The sequence below is a fragment of the Accipiter gentilis genome, chromosome 34, assembly GCF_929443795.1.
Source record: "Accipiter gentilis chromosome 34, bAccGen1.1, whole genome shotgun sequence".
Lineage (NCBI taxonomy): Eukaryota > Metazoa > Chordata > Aves > Accipitriformes > Accipitridae > Astur > Astur gentilis.
In genome coordinates, this window is record NC_064913.1 from 14,913,368 (window position 1) to 14,936,539 (window position 23,172).

The following is a 23,172-nucleotide window of genomic DNA, read 5'->3' on the forward strand; positions in this document are numbered from 1 at the left end:
TATACATTATGCCTATCACTAACATTTAACAAATAAATACAAAATCCTTACCAAAACACGAGCTGTTCAATGTTAAAACAAAGCAAAATTTGCACCCTCCCGATTGATGGAAATAAATTAAAATGAGCATTTGCAACACGGAATTCTGATTCCTCCGACACTGAAATGTCTTACTTCTTGGAATGTAAGTCAAATCACGACTGAGCTGGGTCACAGCTCCGTCCTCAAGTTCCTCAGTAGCAAAACTCTTACCTAGAGCCGATCTGCTTTAGTTTCTTAGTTCAGTGCAGCCTTCTTTGATGGCAGCTTCATTGACAGCTCTGTTCCTAATTTTCACATCTTCTACCCTCCCTTTTTAACTCCCTGTGCCCACTTCCAGTTAGAGGTGTCATTCCCCCCCAGAGAAAAACGCTAAGAGAAAAAGCATCAGGCCCTCAGCTTTCTGAATTAATTTTGGGGTACTGCATTTAAATGCCTTCCAAGTAGAATGAATATGTATAGTATATTTTAATTTGCCTTCTTACTGGATTAATTTATCTCTTCCTGACTATCATATCTCCTTTCTCTAGGAAAAAAAAAATAGAAAGGAGCTCACCAGCATTACAGAAAGCAGAGGTTATTTTGAATACATCAGCGAGTTCTTCCAATTCTCATCTGTCAACCATTTGCACAAATTCTTGAAATGGAACTTCTCAGGTGTGGAAGGTTAAGAGGGTCTGTGAGTGACCACACAACCACGGCTTGTGTGAGTTATATACAGATATCAAAAAGAACAGATCTCGTAGTGAACAAGTTGTCGTCAGACCAAAATCCATCAGCTAAAATACCTTAGTCTCCATTCCTTTCAGAGTATCACTGAAATTTTTAGGATGCCATCAGAATGGAGTTTTAGCTCGTTATGGTAATTACACACTGTAGGATCAAGGTTTTGTACTTGGCAAACAAGAATCCACTTTACATGAATGCTTACAATTTGTATTCATATTTATTCAGGAGAAAATGTCCCCATTATCATGCGACAACCTTCCACTGAGGGTTTTTTTTAGCAGATTATTATATTTTATATTTTGGCATATACAGAAGATGACACAAATTGGTTCCTCGTGCGCATTCAAATGAGAAGTTACTATCCATCACGTCAGGGTCTACTTCAACACTAGTTTGTGTCTCATTAACGGAGTAAGTTAAAATGTTCTTTAAGGAGCCATTACGATACGTTCTATCACTAATCCTGCCACAGACGGACACTCTAGTTTTCCTCATTGATGCCGCTGCTGTTGAGAACAGCATGGAGCACACCTTGATTTCGTGCGTGTGGGCATGCATTGCCACTGCTCACGAAGCAGAAGGAATTTTGCAAGGCATATGGCAACATGCATCGGTCCACATGCTAAAGATCCTCAGGAAAACCGTTACTGCACGTGTGCAGCAAATTGAGTTCCAAATGAAATTCTCGGGTATCATTTTCTTCTCACCCAATACCAACACTGCCTTCTTGCCACAAGGTAAAATAACTGTTTGTTAAGATGTGTTTTTTCGAATACGAGCCTTTTCTGAGACAACCGAAGCATAAGCCATCATTCTGATCTCTACACACTTCTGCTTTTCATCTCCCCCCCCCCCCCTTTTTTTTTTTTTCTTTTTCTCTCCTAAACAACCGTACCACTTCGCTCAACGAACCTTCCTTAAACCACCGAAAGGACAAACGGCGGTGCCTGGAAGCCGAGACCTCCCTCGCTCGCCAAGTTTCAGACCAGGGCACACCGCGGCCAAGTTACAAAGACCGAAGAAAACCCACGTCGGCAATGCCAACACTGACACAACACCCCCCCGATACCCCTTCCCCACCCCGAAATCAGCAGCTACCGGCTCTGCCCTCCGTCCCACCTCTCCCCCCACCGGGGTGCAGCATCACCGGGGGTGGGTGGGATGCCCACCTTCTCCCACCCCCAGGATTAGCCATTACTCGGTAACGCGGGGCCGGAGCACACCGGGGCTCCCCCCCCACCACCACCACCACACCACACCGGCCCGCTCAAAACTCACCAACCGAGAGCACCGTCTCCGCTGAAACAACTCCGCCCGCTCCGCTGCCCACCGCCGACCCCCGCCCGCCCCGGGAACGCGGCGCCCCGCAGCGCCGCCGGGAGACGGAGGAGGAACGGCGGGGGGGTGGGGGGGGGAAGAACCGCCGCCCGCCCCAGCGCCGGCGGAGGGGGCACCGGCGAGGCAAGGGCTGACATAATCCTGCGAAAGCGGTAACCGCAGGCGCCGCCGGCTCCCGCCCGCCTCCCGGGGGTCCGCCGCCGGATTTTCCCCTCACCGTGGCGGCGGAGGGGGTGGGGGGACACAGACCCCGCGCCGTGTCCCCCGCTCCGGGCTGTACAGCGGGGCGGGGGTGGTGCCCGGCTTCCCCCCCCCCCCCTCCTCACAGCCTCCCCCTCACCGCGTTCTCCCAGCCCTCCGGTCTCACCTAGGAGCGGCGGCGGCGGGCTGAGCTGCCGAGCCCGGCGGGGGCGGGGAGGGAAGGGAAAAGGGGTGGAAGGGGGAAGGGGAAGGGGGGGGGGGGGGGGGAACGAAGGGCGGCCAACGTCTGCTCCGCAGCCGCTACCCCTCCGCGCTGAGCATCTTCCCCGCGGTGAGTCAGTCAGTCAGTCAGGGAGGGAGGGAGAACGCCGCCAAGCCGCGCACACCGGAGCCCCCCCGCCGTCCTCCCCGTCCAGCCGCCGCCGCCGCCGGGCGCTTCTCTCTCTCTCTCTCTTCCCCCCCCCCCCCCCCCCCCACTTCTCCTCACAACTCCCCGCCTTCCGCGGGGGCGCGCCTCGCGCGCGCTGCCCGCGGCGGTCTAGGGGGGGGGGGGGGAAGGGAGCGGGGGCGCGCGCGGGCGCGCTCACCGGTGCGGTTGCCGGCGTTTGCGCGGGTCGCTGCGGAACGGAACGGAACGAACGGAGCGGAGCTACCGCGGCACCTCCTTCCCCTCCCCTGCCCCCCCCCCCCCCCCCCCCGCCGTTACTATGGATATAGGCCCCTACCGCTCCTCCGCGCCCACCCGCGCGGGCGGAACGGCTAAAACGCGCCCGGAGGGGGGAAACGCTGCCCCGGGGCCGCGGTGGTGGGGGTCGGGGGGGGGGTGTCCGCGGTGAGGAGCCGGGGGGGGGGTCTCCGGGGCCCGGTGGAAGTCCGTCCCCGCCGGCGGCTGGCGAACAGCTTGGCTTGCTCCCTCGGCAAAACCGCTTTTTTGGGTGGTTTTTTTGGGTTTGGGTGTTTTTTGGGGTTGGTGGTTTTTTTTTTTTTTTCGACACCAGCGTCTAAATAAATCTCGGCAGAGCTCGAATTCCTGCGTTAATACGAGCAAATAAGCATCCCACGGGACTGCTTACTTCAGCGCCTGCATCCCATTAAGCGGCACCCGCGCCGGCTAATAAGGGAAATAAAATACAAAAGATAACGCCCCTGTAATTTAACTTTACAAAATGTCAGAGGACAGAGTTGCACTTTCAGTCCCCCATGGCGGCTCTTATCTCTGACTCCGCTTCCCCGAGGAAGTTACACATTTGATGGCTGAGCACATTATCTGACAGGCTCAGCCGGCGGAGGCTGGAAGAAACATTTTAACCGAGTCAAAAAATTGGACTCCGCTCCGGCAGGTGAAGCGATGGGGAGTACGGGGTTTGTAACGCGGGCTGCGTTCCGCTGGCCCGCTCCCAGCAGACTTGTCCCAGACGCCGGCCCCGGGCCCTTGAGCTTGCCTTTGGAGCTACCAAGTCTCCAGGAGGAGCGGCTTTTCCGTGGAATAAAAAGCTTAATAAAAAAAAAAAAAAGCGAAGGAAAAAATTAAGCGTCGCTCTGCGGGCGCGGTTTGACGCAGCCGATTCACGGCGCTGAAAATTTGCCGTCGGTTTCAGCCTCTGCAAAGACGAAGAACACGGACGAATGATGTAGAAGCTGCAGACCCGGTGCGCCAGCACGGCAAACTTTCCAAGCACATGTACAAGTCCACAGTCTGAATTTCTCAGCGACCTCACATTGACTAAATGTAGAAACCTAATTCACGAGCCCTTTTGTTTGGCATGTCCAAACGCATGCGCTTATCTAGAACTTGGAAGCGTAGACGGCTTTGAGCACCTAAATAAATCCTATTTGGGGCTCTATGTCCCTCAGAGCATCAATTAGGTCTTAAACGAGTGCTAAGCTGCATTTTTTCAAAAGGAAATCTTTCAAGAAGTGAACGATCGTGTTCATAAATAGTTCTATTGGTTATTAACAGTGTTGATTAACACCCTTTCTCCCCAAAAAGCACTGCTGTGGCATGCGCGCAGCCCGCGAGCTCGGCGACGTGTAACGGGTCAACTGGAGTGACTCAACTCAATGCGGTGCCGACTTCAAATGCAGGAGTCCGCGTGTGAGGGAAGGCAGGGTAAGCTTTGCTACGAACCTCTAAGAGCAACTCTTGATTATTTAAGAGCTGAAAGGAATGCTTAAAGTAGTGATCCAAACTCCTAGAGATAGAGATTTCTATACCATAACAGATTTTAGTTAATTAGCCCTGCCAAATCAATGTCGGGGAACCCCAAGCATTAATTCAAAAGCACGTCTTAGGATGAGGTTCGGAAAGTTATTTTGATTTTAACTGAATACTCTCTGCTTCTTCGCATAGCTCCCATTTTTTTCAATGAAATCTTATAGATGCAGCCTGGTGTTTACATAGATTTGATGTAGCCCATACAGAGAAGGACTGAACGGAACACCGAAGTTTCATTTCATCCTGAATCAGGAGAAAACATAAACACCTCGCAACGTTTCCTGAATACAATTCCAAAGGTTTAGACTGTAAATATGAAAATGACCATTTCGAAACATTTCTTTTTCATCTTTTCAAAACATGTTGATGCAGTATAAAATATTACGTCTGAATTGTCAGTGTCATTTTTGTTCTGACGTGAACAGGTCTTTTCAAAGCAGGCGTTTGGGCAGCATTTCCTTAAAATGTCGAATGATGTTTATGGATTTGTCGAAACTTTTCCAATACCTCGGATCTCTATCCCTCCAGCTAACAAGACTTTCTGCACAGTTCCAACTGACTTTGTCCTGGATTTTGTGATCTGCATCTATAAATTGAAATCAGATCTTTAGTGGAGGTGGGATGTGATCCATTAACAGCTTTCTGGGTTAGGAGCAATGCTTTAATGGACTTGCTAAGCCGGAGGAGGAACAAGTTAAGGATGCCAGCGTGAGCCCGATGTGATGACGGCAGAGCGCGGTAGAAGTGCCGGCCGTTTTCTATACCTGCCATAAACTTCATTACTTCCACTGATTGTAACATATTGCAGACTATAGCAGCTCTGCATGAAGGAAGCAAGCATGTTAACAGCCAGCAAGTCCTGGGGAAGGATGAAGGTTTCTAGCGAGGTGGTGAAAGAAAGGGCATTTTTTTTTAGAAATTCAGAGGCTCGGTGAGGAGCTCATACGTGAACGCAGACTGTTGTACTATTCTGACGGGGGAGATCTGCGTGATTTCAGCACGAGGCACAGCTCCCAGTCCGACCGTCTCACCTTCACCTCGCCTGGGTGCCTTTCCAGCCAGCAGGTCTTTCTCCAAGGTCTGACCGCCCGTAGCGGTCAGGGCTGCGTCAGCGGCGAGTGTGACATGTCTGCACCTGCATGACGTCATCAGCCCAGACAGTTGTACCTGATGATGTCACCCGCCTCTCGTTTCGGAACTGAAGACAAGGTTGCCTACCCTGACAGGACCAGATTGGGGAAGATAAAACTAAACGAAGCGCGGGACCGTTCACCTCTGTCAGAGCAGGAATGCGCGGTGGGATGCTCCACCGTCTGTTCTGTAGGGGAGATCTGTTACTATAAAGAGAAAAATTTTGCCTCCCTCATAGCTGTGAACGGGCCATTTCTTCAGCTAATGTTCTCGTGGAGGTCACGGCTTGTGCAGAAATGGGGGAGGGGAGAAGTGGGGACTGGCTCGAGGGCTGTGTGGGCCACTGCGTGTTTCAAGAAGCGTGGCGAGTTGTCTTTTCCTGAAGGCAGATTAACAACTTATTTTAGTAATGGGGATCTAGTTAGAAGGGACAGGGATCCATTTAATGAGTTTGAGCAACTATTTTTCGAAGCTCCAAAATCTTAGATGTGTACGTTGAGGCCAAACTCGATCAGTGACGGTATGGGTGGATCTGATTAGATCAGAAATAGAATTTTCTTTTCTTAAAACTTCCCTGTGTTTTTCATTGAACTGATCAGCGAAGTATGCTGATGTGCTGAGCACAGCGATCAAAGCTTGGTCCAACATTTCATTTATCAGTTGGTCTGTAGATCACTATGAGGAGCTGCTCTGGTGGCCATGATTCTTCTTGTAAAGAACTGGGCAGCTTGCTTTCTCTTTTACAGCCATGGGACGATCCTGTCAGATTGTTCTTGTGAGTGGCTTCAGAATTTTGGGAGTGCCATTACACATTTCAGCAAGCTTCATCCATTGCGGTTGATTTGTGGACCTGGTTCTCTTAGCTGACGTGATGCTAGAAGGAAACTCGTAACTCCGAAAAGTTGGAGACCGGTAGACACCATGGGATTCTCCTAACGTGGCAGTGGCTTAGGCTGAGCAGCAGTGATTCAACGAGGGTGTGTTCAGGAATTTCAGATGAGGATTTCAGGAAAAGATTACCGTTACCATATTTGTCTGAATCAAAAAAATATCTGAGCAGTGGGGCAGTAGGACGAGGAGGTCTCCATTCCTAAAGGATGGCTAGAACTGGATCTGGTTTCCTATACTTGTATTTGTACCTATATGTACCTTAAAATCAGGTACTTTGGGGCATTTGTCATCATTGTGGAAACCGCTTGTAGGCAGAAACATTCATGACCGCAGACTCCAGACCTGAGTCGCCTCCATGTGAAAGGAACAGAAATGTCTCACACAACTGACATTCCAGAAATTGGAGGGTTAGATCATTTCTGGAATAGGATCATCTTAATCTAGAGCATAAAAGACCATTTTAAATAAAGAAACCAGTTATCACATCCATAGAGTTAACTACATCCCAGATTTCCCAGGCTCAAACCACAAGTATCACCGCACTGCTCTTTGATGAACAAGTCAAAATAGACCTAGATTTTTAACAAAATGGCCCCGAACAGTTACTCGTCCTACTGACAAACAACGTCACGCATATTTTCAGGGAAAATGATATCTGTCAGAACAAAGGGAGGAAATTCGTTTTCTACTTAAACTTCATTGTTAATAAACAATTAGCTTCATGCTGGGAATTTTTAGTCATAGAACATTATTGTCCTTTACCAAGAAAGTTTATTTCTGAAAATAAGCTGAAGCAGCTTCTTTTTAGTAAAATTTAAAAAATATTATATCCTGATTGTTCGAATAACTTGTCCAAAAGTTTGTGCTAATTTTTTTTCTTTCAACAGGGCTGAAAAGTTCTGTATTATAATAACTTGACTCTTTGTTACAGATAAGTATTTGCTAATTTGAATGGCTTTGCTGATATCCATACCCTTACTGGCTGATACTCTATCAAGGGATCTAGAAAGTCAGAGCAAGATAAAATTAATTCTTGTTTGCAAGTAGGGAAGCGATCTTTAATAAAAAGCAAGATAAAATGATTTAAAATACTTAACTGGACTGCTTTTATAATCCTTTCTCAGAGCCAAATACATTCATTTTGAATTGCCCGAATAGGGACCGAACAGACTGACTCCATACCATAGGTTATTATAAATACACATAAACGTTATAATATGCTGATAGCGAGGTAAAATAATTGTTTAGGTATGTTTACTGAGCAAGCAAAATCATATTGTGAATCCAGTAGACAAACAAAAAAGGTATTAGGAATTTTTCCTAGTAAACTATACTTGCCAAAAATGACCCTATAGCTGGCTCAGGGTGAGTATACAGGGGGGGAGGGATGCAGGGGAGAGGGAGAGCTGCAAACAAGAGTCACAGAAGTCTATTATCGGAATTGTGTGCTATGCACGGTCCCTAAAGTTAAGTACGCAATGAAGAGTATGCACTTGGTAAAATATATGTACGTAATTCTCAGGGGGTCAGCACTCAGAGGATGGGATCTTGCTGTATCCGACAAACACTTCTGATAGCTTAAATATTCTAGAGGAGAAAAGTTAAGAACTAGAAGGAAATCTAGCTATTTTCCTCAACCCAGAGTTGTCTTTATACCTTTGTTTTAACTCCAATCTCAGAAGCTCAAGTGCGTATGTTTCAGAATAATTCAGAATTAATTTTGATTTTTATTCTTAAAATTGTCCAGTGTTGGAGAGAAGTCCAAAGAAGCTGATAAATTTGGGCTATACCTTCTCTCTGGAAACAGCAAGTCCAAATAAAGTTGTGTGGGCATGCAGTTATTGTGGGACCCACACCCAAAGAGGTAACTGGAGCTGTCTTCTGGAACCACTGGAGTCTCTGCAGGGGCTGGTGCTGCGGTGGGGTTTGGGGAGGAATTCTCACTGGCAAACACAGATTGTGCTCTTTGTTTTGGTTTGGTTTGGTTTTTCCCCCAGGACAATCTCATGGATCTATAAAAAAAATTAAACGTCAATCAAACAAGAAATTTAATATCTGAAGATCACCTGACTGGGCAAAGAGAGATGTCTCGTTCATGCAGGCTCACCCATCTGGTTCTTGCTTGCTGAGAACTAACCGGTACCTGAGTGCCAAAGGAATGGAGTAACTACAAACCACCTTAACCCGCCGCTGAATACGGTGTCAAGAAATGAACCGGGCAATTACTGCTGGCGGTGGTGGTTATATACATGAAATATTTGTAAAGACAGTTTCTCTGAGAGCAGAAGGCAGCACAAGGGAGTTCCTGAGATAGTACAGGTTTGAGGCTTTTCGGTTTGATTTTCCTGTAACAGTACTATCTTGAAAACTTCTAAGTCACAGAGGAAGGAATGAATGGTTCACAGAGAGTTAGAGAGAGAAGGCTAGTTGAGAAAATTAATTTTGAGCTGGACAGTATAGTTAGTCCAAAAATACCATGAGATGATCAGCTCTGAAGAGAAAAGAAACTTCCCTTGACTTTAGAAATGCATGTGTATGCATGCAGAATGTATATCAACACTAAATATATGGCTTCCAATGTGTATTTAATGGCACCATAAGATGCATATGCGTGTTTTAAAAACCCCCTAAATACTGAATATAAGTATTGGTGTCAAAGGCCATGCTGCAGATAATTACTGTATTGTAATGGTGGCCATAATATATTGGCACTCTTCAAATATTAGATACAAATGGTCTATTTCTGAGACTCTGCAGTGTAAAATTTGTCAACATATTATTAACAGATTGATAGATGGATTATAAAGTAGACTGATCAGAAAAAAGTCAGAAGAGAATCAAAAGATACACAGTATCATTACTAGGTAGCCTATTTCGTTCTCCTAATTTACTGATAGATGTAGATTCTTCATAATTAACATATGCCATTAAAAATACTGCATTTTCATTTGGAAAAGCTAATCGAAGCATTTCTTCCTGGAATGGTGTGTTTTGAATAAGTAAAACAAAATGAAATATTCCATTTGAATAACTTTTTTTTTCCCAAGTCAAAAAAACGTTGACTAACTTTCCAAATCAGTGACTTTCTCACGGGATCTATAGTTAAGATTTCTACTTTTTCCCAGAAGGGCAGAGTCCTTCAAGGTCTGTCTTCCACTACAGTACGACATTCCTTCTGAACAAGTACCATGGTGAAAAGGAGGAGGCACTAGGCTACGGACTGTTATGAAGTACGTCTATGAAGAGTGATCCCACATGAAAATGAATGCAGTAGGCTTTTAAACTAAAATGCTACTATTTTATTTAGACTGAAAATTAAAAAATAAAAATAAAAATCTGGCTATGTCCAAATTAAACTTTTCCAGACTATTTTCTGCATTCAACATTTTGTGACTTCAGTTTCTTGAATAATAAGAAGAATGAATCAAAGAAATTTGAAAGTTATAGAATATTCACTGGATGAAAAATCTTGATCATTTTAAGAAAAAAATCTATTCAAGTTTTAGGAAGTAATCAAAAACAAAACATATGTTGTAAAAATACAAACCCACATGAATGATTCAGAAAATGCCTATCTTCTAGGGCCAGATGGGATTGCTACATAACAAATGCAAAGCAAAGGTACAATGACCTTTAATTCTCTCCCCAGGATCAAACATAAATTGATCCTACGTTAATATTCCACACTGCTGCAAAGGAGAGAAATGTGTTGGTTTGCTGTATTAAGATACTGGAATGTCAGACCATAAGACAATTTACGGCAAAGGGGCTGATCTAAGGAACCCGTCTCCGCTCGTGGGAACACTTGCGTTGCAGAAGGGCGATAACACCCCCCCTCCTCCTGGGCTCATCAGCACAACATCATGTTCTGTGGGCACACCTGACGGACACGGGTAAACCAGGAGAGAGCATGTCCGGACTCTCCCGGCTCCTGCCCCTCTCAACATCACCCCTAATTTTCCCCTTAAATTGGCCTTTTCCTCTTCCCTGTCTGTAGGGTTCCCTTTAGGCTCGGATGGTTTTTTTCCTGCACGCTGGAAAACCACAACCCAAAAACTGCGCAAGATGGCTATGCAGTACTCGACAGTGATTAAAGATCAGAGAATTGTCTAAGGACGCGGTATTTAAAAGGATGCGCTCTGGCCAAGGAAGCTGGATAGACTGTAGCTGAACGGAGATGTTTGGGAAACAAGATCTACGTGGGATTATAGAGTTAAGCAAGTGCCATCCGGAGGAAAATGACATAACAGGAACTGTCTACAAATAATTAAAGGCATGTCATAAAGTAGGCCATTTTTTGGATTAATCAAAGACGACCGAGGAACTCATTTAACATGTAGAAGGGAAAATTTAGGTTACACGTTAGGAAAGACTGTATAATATCTGAACAAATAAGAGTTCATATACAAAACGCAGTGTGCTGTCGCTAGCTTAAAGTGAAAAACTGTTCAAGCAGTCTTTCATTTCTTGGGGTGATTTAGAAATAATTAAATAAACCCCGTGCTTTTTAAGAGAAAGTATCAGATGACCTCTAGAGGTCATCTCAAGCCCAAGCAACTCTGCAGCTACAACAACCTATGGCTTTTGGTAAAAGGCACCAAAAATGTAAGACCGATTTACACCTTTGTACTGTACACAATTAGACTGTGTTTTAACCACCCTCTGGGTACTTTAGACATTTACCACTATGTATGCAAACCATTCATTTTCATAAATGTTTTGCTTCAAATCCTGTTACATTAACGGCATTAGTGTAACCTTATAATATGAACAGAAAAAGGTGACTTACGGGCATAAGTGAATGAAAAGCAGACTGAAAAGCCACATTATGAAAGAATACGGGTTTGTAAATTACAACTTTTGCAAGGCTGTGTAAATTAAATAAAAACTGCTATGACATTGAATTGTGCATGACAGTAACTACTTAGTCCCCAATCTCATAATATGCATTGCAGTGAGACAATCACCCCCAGCATGCCGCAAAGCCCAGTCCCTGGCAACTGGCACTGGATGTTGCGTCTTTTCATCCATTAAAAAAGATTTCTAAGAAATTACTTTTTTCCCTCTTCCATTTCATATTCTTTTCTTTGGAGCCCTTACAAATTTCTTTCTCATTTCTAATGAGCTTTTTTGGACAATGGGAATACACTTTTTTTTCCTTTTAAATGCTGCCTATTCCTCCCAAATATGTATTAGTCAGTGACAATTTTAGCGATCACATCTTTGTCAAGGTAAAATCTTGTAGATGCTTCAACTCATTATTTTTAAATAGCATTCATAATTACCTACCCAAATTATTTCTTGTATTAGGCACAGTATTAACTACAAAGGCCAGAAGGGCTGTTAATTAGCTGTTAATTAAATCGGAAGGTCTGATAGTTCTTATGAATATGGTTCCAGCATTACATCAGCACTCCACAACGTGCATGGCAGTAGGAATGTAGAAAGGGTCTCAAAGACAAAAATCTCTCAGAAGATGAATACGGGACAGAATTCTCTATCCGTTCATTTGTGATGGGGCAAATGGACGTATGGGAGGGTGGAGTTTTTAGAAGATGGCTTTGCCTGCCTGGAAGGAGGCATAAGCAAGGCAGCCAGGTCAATTCAGATTTTTGCTATCAAAATTCTGCCAGATGATAAAGTATCGTCCCCACAGTTAGAAAGAAAATAGAAAGGAGTTTGGCTGGCTGTGTGACTTAGCTTGAGTCACCTGTTTTATGCCAGTTTTTAATGGTACCAGTATCTAGATTAATGACACGAGTGCATAACAAACCTCAAACACCAAGTATAAGCACAGAAAAATGAAACTCTGGTAATCCATCTTCCAGGGCAGCTTAGTTTGAAAGATTTTTTGTGCAACAGCCTGAAATCTGCCCACACTTTTGTGGTCCAATACAGCCTCACCTACAGCAATCAAAGGGGTTTGAGTTCCTTTTTTGTCAAAGGTTTGCTCAGCCGTTCTGTTGCTTTCCTGCTGTTTCAGGCAAAATGGGGCAAAACAGCAGTAAGGTTGAGCCTGTTCCTGAATAGATACTGGTTTTGTTGCACTCAGGTGAATCTGGACATGCCAGAAAGAAACCTGGCACTTTTTTTTTTTGTATTTTTTTTTTTTTTTCCTTCAGTAGTGCATGATTTTGATAGTTATTTTTTCATTAGAATATGGGAAGATTCACTGGTTACAATTTTCATCTTCACCTACGATCTATAATAGCAATGGCAGGTGGTGATAATGAAACAAGAGCTTTCAGGGTGTCAGAGAAGGTAGCTCTGGGATAATCAGCATTTTGAAGTTGTTTTCCAATCTGGAGCATGAAATCAAGCTGCTTCTGTTTACCATTGATACAGGCAGTTTTGTTGTTGATAAATAAATATAATGTGTATAACCTTTTGCAGCATTTAAATAATGGCTATATCAACTGGTATTTACTCAAGTAAAGCACCACATCTTATCAAATAAGTGACATCTTTTAGACGCCAAATCACTAAAGCCAATTATAACATGAAATCAATTTTAACAATATATTTACTTCTGCTAAAATAACCTAACAAAAGACAATCTTAAATAAACATATTGAGCTCAAATAGAAAATCTTAATGATATTTGTATTACTTTCAAATTTGGAACCAATTTTTTCTCTTTCATAGTACCTTGCATTTTTGCCACATGCACACCACTACAGATCTTAGCAAATAAAGAATAATGGAATTACAGGACAGAATAAAATTACTCTTTACCAATCTAGAGTGTAGTAGAGTGATTAAAGCAAGTGGGCCATGCCACTGGAGCAACCTATCACAACTATAAGATTAGCCAAAAGCAAAACACTTTCCTTAAGTCTGAGCCGAGAGAGGAGCTGAGGCTTCCTGGATAAAAATAGAAGGAAAAATATGCTAATAGCTCGGTAAAGATGCTCAGTCTGGTTTTGGTAGACAATTCAGGTGAAGACAACTTGTTCCTGCAAAACTCTTTCTTTTCTTTTTAACTCTTATTTAGAAGTTACTGCTTTCTTGGGATTTATGTAGAAATTAATTCAGCTTTACTATGTTTGTATACCATTTTATAAAAATACAAATTGTTATCTGTAATTATTTTTTGCTATCTGCTGTTGCGTAATCAACAGTGGATAATCAACATCTCTAAATTTTCTCTTCCCTATGTTAGCAGCAGCTGAAATAGTGATTAGTGGAATGAAATAACATATATATTACTGGGTGAAGACTTATCTAGCTTCTGCCACCGATATGCTCAGACCTAACTATAATAGCTGGTTTCCAGCATTACCGTTCTCATATGAAAAACTTTTGCTGATATTTTAGAGATATAAAAGTGCATTTCCTTACCTCTTTTAGCAGAACGGAAGCCCAGTAAACTTTCAAACTTGAAAAAGTGATTTGCTGCTCTGTATTTTTCATATTCCAGGACAAAAATTAAGTTCCTTTTCCACCTCTCCCCATATTCTTCGTTACCTGTCTAGTGGCAGACTTCTCTAGCTAGGCCTATTGCCAAACATGCGACCCCCCCCAAACCTGTAACCAAATAACGAACGTAGCCTTGTGGATTTCAGGGATGCTACAAGTGTCTTTACAGTTATGCGCTTATCTGATGTATTGGGTAAAAAAAAAAAAAAAAGAGGAAAAGGATGACAGCATCAGGGCAAGATTCTATCTTAATGAAAAATGTGTGGTCAGTAAGGGATACTTTAAATTAGGTCTTATGCAATGACAGTTATTAGCAAAGGCTAATAACATTGCCTGACTCCAAGATCTGAGCAAAGAGTTGCCAAGAGCAAGAAGTCCAGGCTGGGGCCGGGGTGGTCTTCGTGAAGCAGAAGATTGCCTTTCCAGGAAGATAATAATTCAGTTAGAGGGAGAAATTGGATGATTCATTTTCATGGAAATACTTTGGTTTATCAGGTTTGGATAAATGAAGGCAATCACCAGAAATATTTACTGTTCTTATTCTCCGGGCAGGACTGCTGAGGAAAAAAGGCCTCAGATCAGTTAACTAATTGCTGCTATGGTTCTCCAATGAAAGCCAGTTTTGAGAGAAGAAAGGGAGAAAATCATCCAGTGAGAATGAACTTCCAGTGAGACGTTTCCCTGAAAAAGACGTTCCTGATCCCGATGGAAAGACTGGATTAATAAGACAGCTTAAATACTACTGTAAGACATTTTGGGTGTGTTAAATGACAAGGAACTCCCCAGCCCAGCTAAACGAGCATTGGCCGAGCATCATCTCCTTACAGGGCCGTCAGCTGCGCAACGCTTTTGCCTCTCTGTGCTGAAAATGTCACTTGGCTTGTAGGTATCTGACCACGGCTCGTCCTGGAAATGGTGACTCAGTCTGAGGCCACAGTCGCATATTTCTGAAGGCTGTGGAGCATTGATTTAATGACACAACCCGCCCCCCAAAACCACGAGTGGCGAAGTCATTAAAAACCAACTAATGCCGACTTCATACGCGACAGACTTTTTCCATATCCTTGCCTCAGTTTTTTACAGGAGCTTTTTTTCTGAGCATCAGAGAAACGGGTGCTAGGACTGGCCAAGCTGACAGCCTACACCCTGCTGCAGCATGAGTAAGGAGATTTCACAGTGCAGAACAAAAATTTTCTTTTTTTTGATATTATATTTCTCCCCCTCGGGTCCCCTCCCTTATGGAGCAGCTGTCCCTTGCTGCACTTCGACAAAAATAAGAAACTGAGAAATGTATCACACGTTTTCTGGGTAATATTTACCTTCCTGATAGGCCTCTCAAAATTTCTGAAAAGCCCCATGCACTCAGAACTGACCATACAGGATGAAAATGTTGAACCGCTTTATATTTTTAGAGATTATTGCAGGTTGCAGTCTGCGGGAATCATAGTTAAACAGCTTTTAAATTTATCATTTGGACTGTGTAGATGTCAGATCTTAATAATTGCAGTCCTCTGTATTGCGATGGATCTCGTGTAAGGAAAACCCATAACACTGCACACAATGCTTCTGGGGGTTTAACGAATGGTGCTCTTCCTTGTGAGTAAATAACAAATTAGTATACAAACCGCAGGCCATGTTACATAAACATTATACCTAATTACTTGCAGTTGTAAGGGGAGAAATACTTTTTAAAAGTTTCCCAGAAAACAGATAAATTTTGCTGACTGACTCTTATTTTGGATAATTTGCTTCACTTTACTCAATAAATTACCTAAATTGTGTAATTCTCATACTTTTTTCATTTGATGCATCACACTCTGATCATTATCAATTTTTTTCTGTTACCTCCCCTTCTTTTTCTGCCTATTCTCCACATTTATTTTATGCATCTTGCAGTCTCTGATCTGCACTTCAAACTTTTATAAAAAAGCTATTTCAATTAAAAGAAAAACCACATTTGCAGTAATGTTAAAATACATATGAAGTAAGTACATTCCAGATAACTGAATGAAACACTTGATCTTAATTACAAGCCAGAATTTACTAAACTTCCTAATGAGATATCATGAAGTTTGGTGAAAATGTACTAATATTTTACCAGTTCTACTAATTTACTAGAATTTTAATTATTACCTTTATCTAGAAGCATTTTAGTAAAGGAACACGGACACTCACAGGCAGTTATTCTATCATGTTAATCAAAGGGTTTGAGATTCAATTTCAGTACTGATAATACACAAAAATACTGCTAAAAAGATCAGAGCATCTAAATTAAAAAGATTAGAGAAAAATCAGCAGCAACGAGACCCTACTTTACAGATTTTCTGGGAATAAGCACTGACATAAACAGGACTGATTCTGCGCGTGGTTGCAGGACAGAAGCTTGAAGTGGTGAAAAAGTACCAGCAGTAAAGGGCAAACTGAATCTGTAGGAAATATTGCTGGGAACTCTGTATTAGTCTGAAATGAGTTTTTATTACATCTTCCAAACTATTAGAAGGTTTAACCTCTTGGGAAATTTTCATTAGTTGTAGAAAAAAATGCCGTCAGCCAGCTTCTCTTTTCCAGTCAGGGATTCCTCTCAAGAAACACTGTGTAGCTGCTGGCTTTGATCTTTGTCCCATTATTTCAGTCTCATGCTTCCTCTCAAAGAGTCTGATAATATCCACTTTATGATAAAAATAATTTAACTGCCAAATGAGAACTCCCCTGATAAATGCAGAGTTTCTGGATGTTATTAAAAACATGATAGAATACAGTAAAAATTACAATAAAACACACCCTTTTAATGTCTGAAATAAGCAAGATGAATTCTATTACAAAATAAAGGACTAAAAAAGGGGTCTGGGACAAAAAAGCAATCATGGTAAATATGAGCAAGAGTTACAGTAACATCACCTTTGGAACAGCATCTCAAGATTTGGTGGTATAAATTGGAAATGTGAAAAGGAGTTTGTTAACAGTGAGGAAGCCTGGTATCCAGGATGCTTCTACATCCAAGATACTGTCCTAAATTTCATGGTAGGAACCCTAAAAAGGTGATGGTCATGGAAACCCAAGCAGCAGACATTTGAGGTCCATAAACGAGTGTCCCAAATGGAGACTTGACTTTCAAAATAAGACATTTAAGAGACAAATTTTGTGAACCGGAATTGAACGTGCTTACATTTTTAGTATAAAAATCTTATAATGGGGAATCTTATTAAACTTTTTTTTCTAAGGAACATCAGCATAACAACAATGTCCTCGTAGGTAAGGGCTTGCTCACCTTTACAAGCCTAATTTCTGTCTATAGTTAGTGCCACTGGCCAAGCAAAGTACTTTAGGAATGTCTTACTGAATCTCTGTGTAGTGGTTTCTTCTGGTTATTGCGCTTGTGCTCTGCTGACACGTCCCTGTCATTCATTTACTTTCCTAACCACTGAGAGATACTGCGTCAATGGCTTGAAGTTTCCATCCAGCATCAACTTTTAAATTTTTTTTTATGATCAGTGTCCATATCTGACCATTTGAAGCATAATCTCTTTTGTCATTTTCTGTCTTTGACATCAACATTTTGAGGTTTCCTGCATTAAATTCACTCATAGAAGTTAGAGCTGGAGAAAATCTTTATTAATGTCCCATTAACTCTCTGCAAATACAAGCCTATTCCCTATATTTTCTAGTTTTTGTCCAGTCTAGATTAAAAGGTCCCAAATGAGAAAGTTTTGACTACTTCCACAATAGTCTTATACACTGGATCTCAGTGATGTTTTACCTCACTGATACTGAACTCTAAGGTTTTTTTTCTCTTTTACTAATCTTATGCTTTTGCAGCCATTTTTTCTCTTGTGAATAAAATTCTTCTCCTTCTTTGGTATGTCAGTCATTTGCAGACTAGTATGTTACTGCTCATGTATGAAAAGTTACGCAAATATTCCTAAAATCCGCAAATATTCCTGTTCCCTTAGTTGAACCAGATCTATTTAATGCTTTATAATTTTTGTATTTAGTCTCTCAAGCCCAAGGTTTATTTGCTCCACTGTAGTTTTTGTTATTTCCCTGTCAATGTTGTTCTCATAATAAAGCTTGATATTATTTTTTGCGCCCTTTTTCTATAAAGATGGTTCAAAGTAAGACAGTGGCCATCCTAGAGCCTAATAAAATTTTCAGTTTGGTTTAAATAAAGCATTTACAAAGCCGAGTGAAACCACTGTTTTCTCAGATTGACCAATAAATACAACAACGTAAGGAAAAAAAGACAAAACCTAGCACCTAGCCAACCACTAGAGCCACTGAGAATTACCACTGAAGAAATTTCAGAAGAACTATGGCAGAGGAGAGACTGCAAAGTGAACACAACCAGCCGCTTCCAATGCAAATCGGTATGTTAGATGTGGAGCAGGAAGAAAGAAAGAAAGAAGTAGACAATAATCCCTAAAAAGTGTGCTATACATACTAGGATCATATCAATTCCTGATACTCATCTCTGCAGTAGGAAAAGCAGACATTTAAATAAAATCACGTTGCACGCTATCTGTTGAGGATTTCCTGAACACAGATGGCTGAGCCCTGTCATGGCCGTTCTCCTCAAAGTCCCATATTCATTTACGTGTCCCCTTCCCCGTTCTATTCCCCTTTCCTCTTCTCTGTTTTCCTTCCTCTTCCCCGCAAACCTTTTGCTTGTGAGCAAAGAGAGATTCTCTTTGCCCAGGGTAAACTCTGGCTGCACGGAGGGCAAAGCAGAAAATTTCTGTCATTGTGAAATGGGGTGGGTTTAGTGTTCTGAAAAAGAAGGCAAAAAAGAGAATTGGCACAAATTAGCTAGCTTGGATGATAATAACAATAATAATGACGGTTAATAGAGTAGTCCAAAAGTGACAGTTATTTTTGACATGTAGTGGACAGTTGAGGAAAAGCAAATGAGGAAGGAAGTGCAGACCCAGCAATTTGCTACTTTGTGGTGCTTAATTGCTCCTCCCAGCTTGTTTCCTGCCAGAACAGGGAGGAATCGTGCTGCTGCTCACGGCAGAGGCTGCTGTTTGACAACACCACGTGGAGCAGCCACTTTTGACAAGTCTTGTAACTTCTTTCTGAGAAGTTTTTATACTTCTGCCAGACACTTTGCATAATCTGAGTAAGTTGCTTCCCTCCCTATGCTCGCTACAGAAGGGAAGGAATGGTATTCACCTGTCCGTCACATTGAAGAAAACACTTGGGATTTCCCCCAAATTGAGGATGACACAGAAAGACAAAGTGCTGGAAGTATTTACCAAAAAAGTCACAATCTAGTCTTGTGAGGGAATTGTACGAGAAAGCATCCTGGGGTTTTGTAGAATAAATCTTGACTGAAAACTTAATTCCTTTCTTGCTAAGGTACTAGGAGAAATAAAAGCACAACATTTTCCCTGAGCCTTTGCTCAAGTCATTGGAAAGATTGCAGGAAAAAAAAAAAAATTGTCTTTGGAGCAGATCTGCTTCCAATACCGTATTTGCTGTATTGTTTATGTTCCTGCTGTGGTGGGGTCAGATGGACAGACAGCTACACAAACCACCCATGAGCACAGATTTCTGTGGTAGCCCAAAACTAACTGAAGAAAGTTGAGCAGAAACAATATCCTCCAGCAGATACCTGTAAATTTCTGACCAGAGAGCAGAGCTGCAGGAGACGTTGCTGAGAAGAGTTTTACCACCCAAGCACACAAACTGCTCGACTTAAGCTTTTAAATTAGATTACATCTCTTCACGCTACTGCATGGATAGCATAGTAATGCGCTGGTTTTTAAATGCTTAGGCAAAAGTCTGATATATTTGTGAAACTGTACGCTGGATCAAAAAAGGGGTTTTTGGTCTTTCTTTATGAAGGAAGTAGTCTCTTTTAATGTGAAGAGGTTGTTTTATGGTAAAAGGAGTGTACCATTGAATATAAATGGTGCAGTGACACGTAAAACCTCAGGTTCTAACGTATATTCCCAGTTGTATCTGAGGACTTTAGTATTGGAAAACATAATTTTTCTGGTCCTGTTTCCTTCTGGGCCTCTCAACCAACATAGCTGAGAAGGAGGGAGGTGGACAGTGTCCGCTCTTGGGAGCTGTTAGTAAAGCTGTATGAGCAGTTACTCGATGAGAGTAGAGAAATACTGGAATGGTTACCCAGAGAAGCTGTTGAATCTCCATCCTCGGAGTTATTTCTACTTGACTGGACGAGGCCCTGAGCAAGCTGACCTAACCTGGCTCTGCTCTGAGCAGGCGTTTGGCCCAGCTGGCTCCCAGAGGTCGCCTCCAACTTAAATTACTTGTGATCCTAGGAAAGAGACAGGGCAGGACAGCAGTCAAAGCAAATAAGACCTGCCGATACTTTGGTGTTAATTATCTGTTAAAAAAGAAACTCTAGCTTCAGTGTTCACAGCTGGCATTTAGAAAAAAATGTCTCTATTTGAATGATGAATTTATATGAGCTAAGTTCTGCCCTGAGTTACCCAGGTACCTTCCCACTGACTCCCTCGGACACTGGAACTTGTTTAAGCAGGATATAAATTAGTTCGGTAAACATGGATGCCACCGGGCCAATTCATTCTGGGGTATTCATATAGTGTCTTTTAATAAGGAAATGATTTGGGGTCAGGCACTGATACATTTACGTTGAAGGCTTTCAGTGACATTACCACTGAAAGAGAAACTCAGCTCACCGTAACCAAGAAAGGGAGAAGGTAACTTTGAAAGACTTTTCAAAATAGCAAAAAATAAGAGTTCAGAAAAGTAATCTTCTTCGTAACTTCATGTAAAAATCTTATCTGACAATTAGCAATCATATTATTCTCTAATTGCTGTTCCTTGTAATATTTCCAATTAGATGTGAGCATTATACAATACATTTATGTTTATTATATTATAATTTCTATATGAACTTGTGAAGGTTTGCCTATCAGTAAGTTATACAACATCTCAAGCAAACTGTAATATGCAATAACAACTACCCTAGTTAAATGACAAAATATTTGCCGCATTGAATTGTTATTGCATGATAATTACCAGAAATTAATATAACTCATTTAAGATGCTATTCTTTCACTATAAATCACTCTGAGAATGGCTACAGCACATTTCTAATCAGCACGCTTCGTCTTGTGAAAATTCTGCTGAATGTATTACTTGGCCTGAGGCATTAAGGCAGGGATGCCTCAAGGACTCAAGCCCAAACGGCAGGCGGGGTGTTTGGATCGAAGCAGGGACGGCGACCAGGTCTGTTACAGAATGAAAACTCCCCACATTCAACACGACAAACCCCACAAATCCAAGGGATTTGCCTTTGCCGGTGACCTTTAGCCAAGTCCTGGATATGTCAGAATAAATTATTAAAGGCCAAATGCTCCTATCTGAATAGATAACTCTCTCTTTTTTCCCCTCATTTCAGTAATGTATATCAAATTTACTGTGATAATTCTACCAGTGTGTGTAATTCAAACTACTTTCATGGCAGCAAAGATATTTGGGGAAAATACCTTGACTGTTCCAGTCTCTATCCATAGGGAAACAAAGTAACGTGATAACTTTCAGCAGAAAGTACTCTTAAATTATGTCCATGGGTGGGTGTTCTCTGTCCTCTGCCAATTAGCACTGCTCTACCTTTTCCCCAATAAGGCTCACAGGGTTTGCTGGACTTTACTTCATTCCTTTTGAGTGACAGTAAAAAGCAGTAGCAACTCCTAAGTCCAAACTCCCATACCGACGATGAGCTGCTGTTCAGGATAAGATTTGTAACCTTCACGTTTTATTCCTTCACTTCCTTTTTTCCTCATTTGACGGAGTTAAATGCTGAGGCAAACTGCTATTCATAACTCTTAAACCTTAAAATCAAGAACTTCTTTTAAGTACTCTGTGCAAACGTGGGTAGACTTGCTGCATTGTTTTGCTTATATTTCACATATTTGCTTTTCCACACAGCTTTTAGGCTTTGTGAAATAAAATTCAAGTTCTGGAAAAGAAGAGCTGTTCAGAAGAAATACTAATTTAGCCAATGACCATAACCACCTTAAAAATCAAGTTGAAAAAAATCACTGCATCCAGTGGCACAAATTTACAAGTTCTGTGAAATGCAAATTTAAAGATGCTAGAAGTTATTTCTGTTGCGTCCACTAGCATGCCACAATGACTGTATTTTGTAAACTGCTATATATAAAGTGTTACTATTTGATCCTTCAGTGAACGCATTAATCAATGATAACCTACATATAATCACAAACACCTGGCATTTATGCTGCCAAACGCATAGGGAGTAAGCAATGCCCTTGCAACCCAAATACATCCCATAAAAGGGAAGCAGTCAAAACACCAGGACACCTACTAAATATAAAACATACCAAGTAAGCCAGATAATTTCCTACAGCAGAAAGCATTATCAGTTCCTCTCCACACTCTATTTAGCAGTCACTTTTTCTTATTCTCTGTCTTTTACAGTCCCGGTTTCAGCAGGGGTGCAGTATCTCTCTCTGGGTTTATGCCTCTGAGTGTGGTGACCCAAAGCGAGCCCATGGGAGCCACAGGTACTCGGGAAATTGCTTCGCATTTTGCAGAACTGAAATCATTAAAGAGTTCCCAGGCAGGCACTCCGACAGCATGAAGTACGGGTGATCATCCCTACAGAGTACATCTGCGCTGCCGACAGCGATACGTGGCATACTTAGTCGAAATCAATCTGGTTTTGATCGTTTGGTTTTTGTTGTAGCTGGGTTTTGAATTTCTGCCACATTCGCTCTCTTTACTATAGGAAATGTTTATTCTTACATAACTGTCAAAGGAAAACAGCAGTATTTTGTGGGAAAATAGTGATTTAAATGCCTAGGGAACCCACCTCCCACCAGACTAGAACACAAGGTCTAGACCCCCTCCATCGATGTCCGTGGAGAAGCCAGTGACCCTGAATTCCTCCCTTTTGGACCAAATTCTAATAATCTTAGTTTTATCAAGTTACTGCTCTTAAAAAGGATGGTCAGTGAGGTCTGATTCATTATGTTTCAATGACACTTGTTCATACCTGGACTGGACATCCCAAGAGCAAGGCTCCTCCAAAATACCTTAAATTGAGCAGCAGCCTTCTAAAATATAAGATCAATGGCTTTAGTTTGGTAACATTTTTGAACAAATGAAAATCTCCAAGCTACTGTTTGCTTTTATCCGAAACCATGCACATGCCATTAAAAAAAAAAAAAAAAAAAAAAAAAAGAAAAAGG

General features: G+C 42.0%; 1 protein-coding gene across 10 annotated transcripts in view; it reads right to left on the reverse strand.

The window, feature by feature from the left end:
- Positions 1-23,172, reverse strand: part of ANKS1B (ankyrin repeat and sterile alpha motif domain containing 1B) — a 427,589-nt gene that overhangs the window by 86,073 nt on the left and 318,344 nt on the right. The window contains exon 1 of one of the 10 annotated variants that reach the window (XM_049792401.1): positions 2,474-2,574. The exons of the other annotated variants lie outside the window; for them this stretch is intronic. The gene's annotated coding sequence lies outside the window, so the exon portion shown is untranslated. Of the gene's footprint in view, positions 1-2,473; positions 2,575-23,172 lie in introns of those variants that run through there. 10 annotated transcript variants of the gene reach the window in all.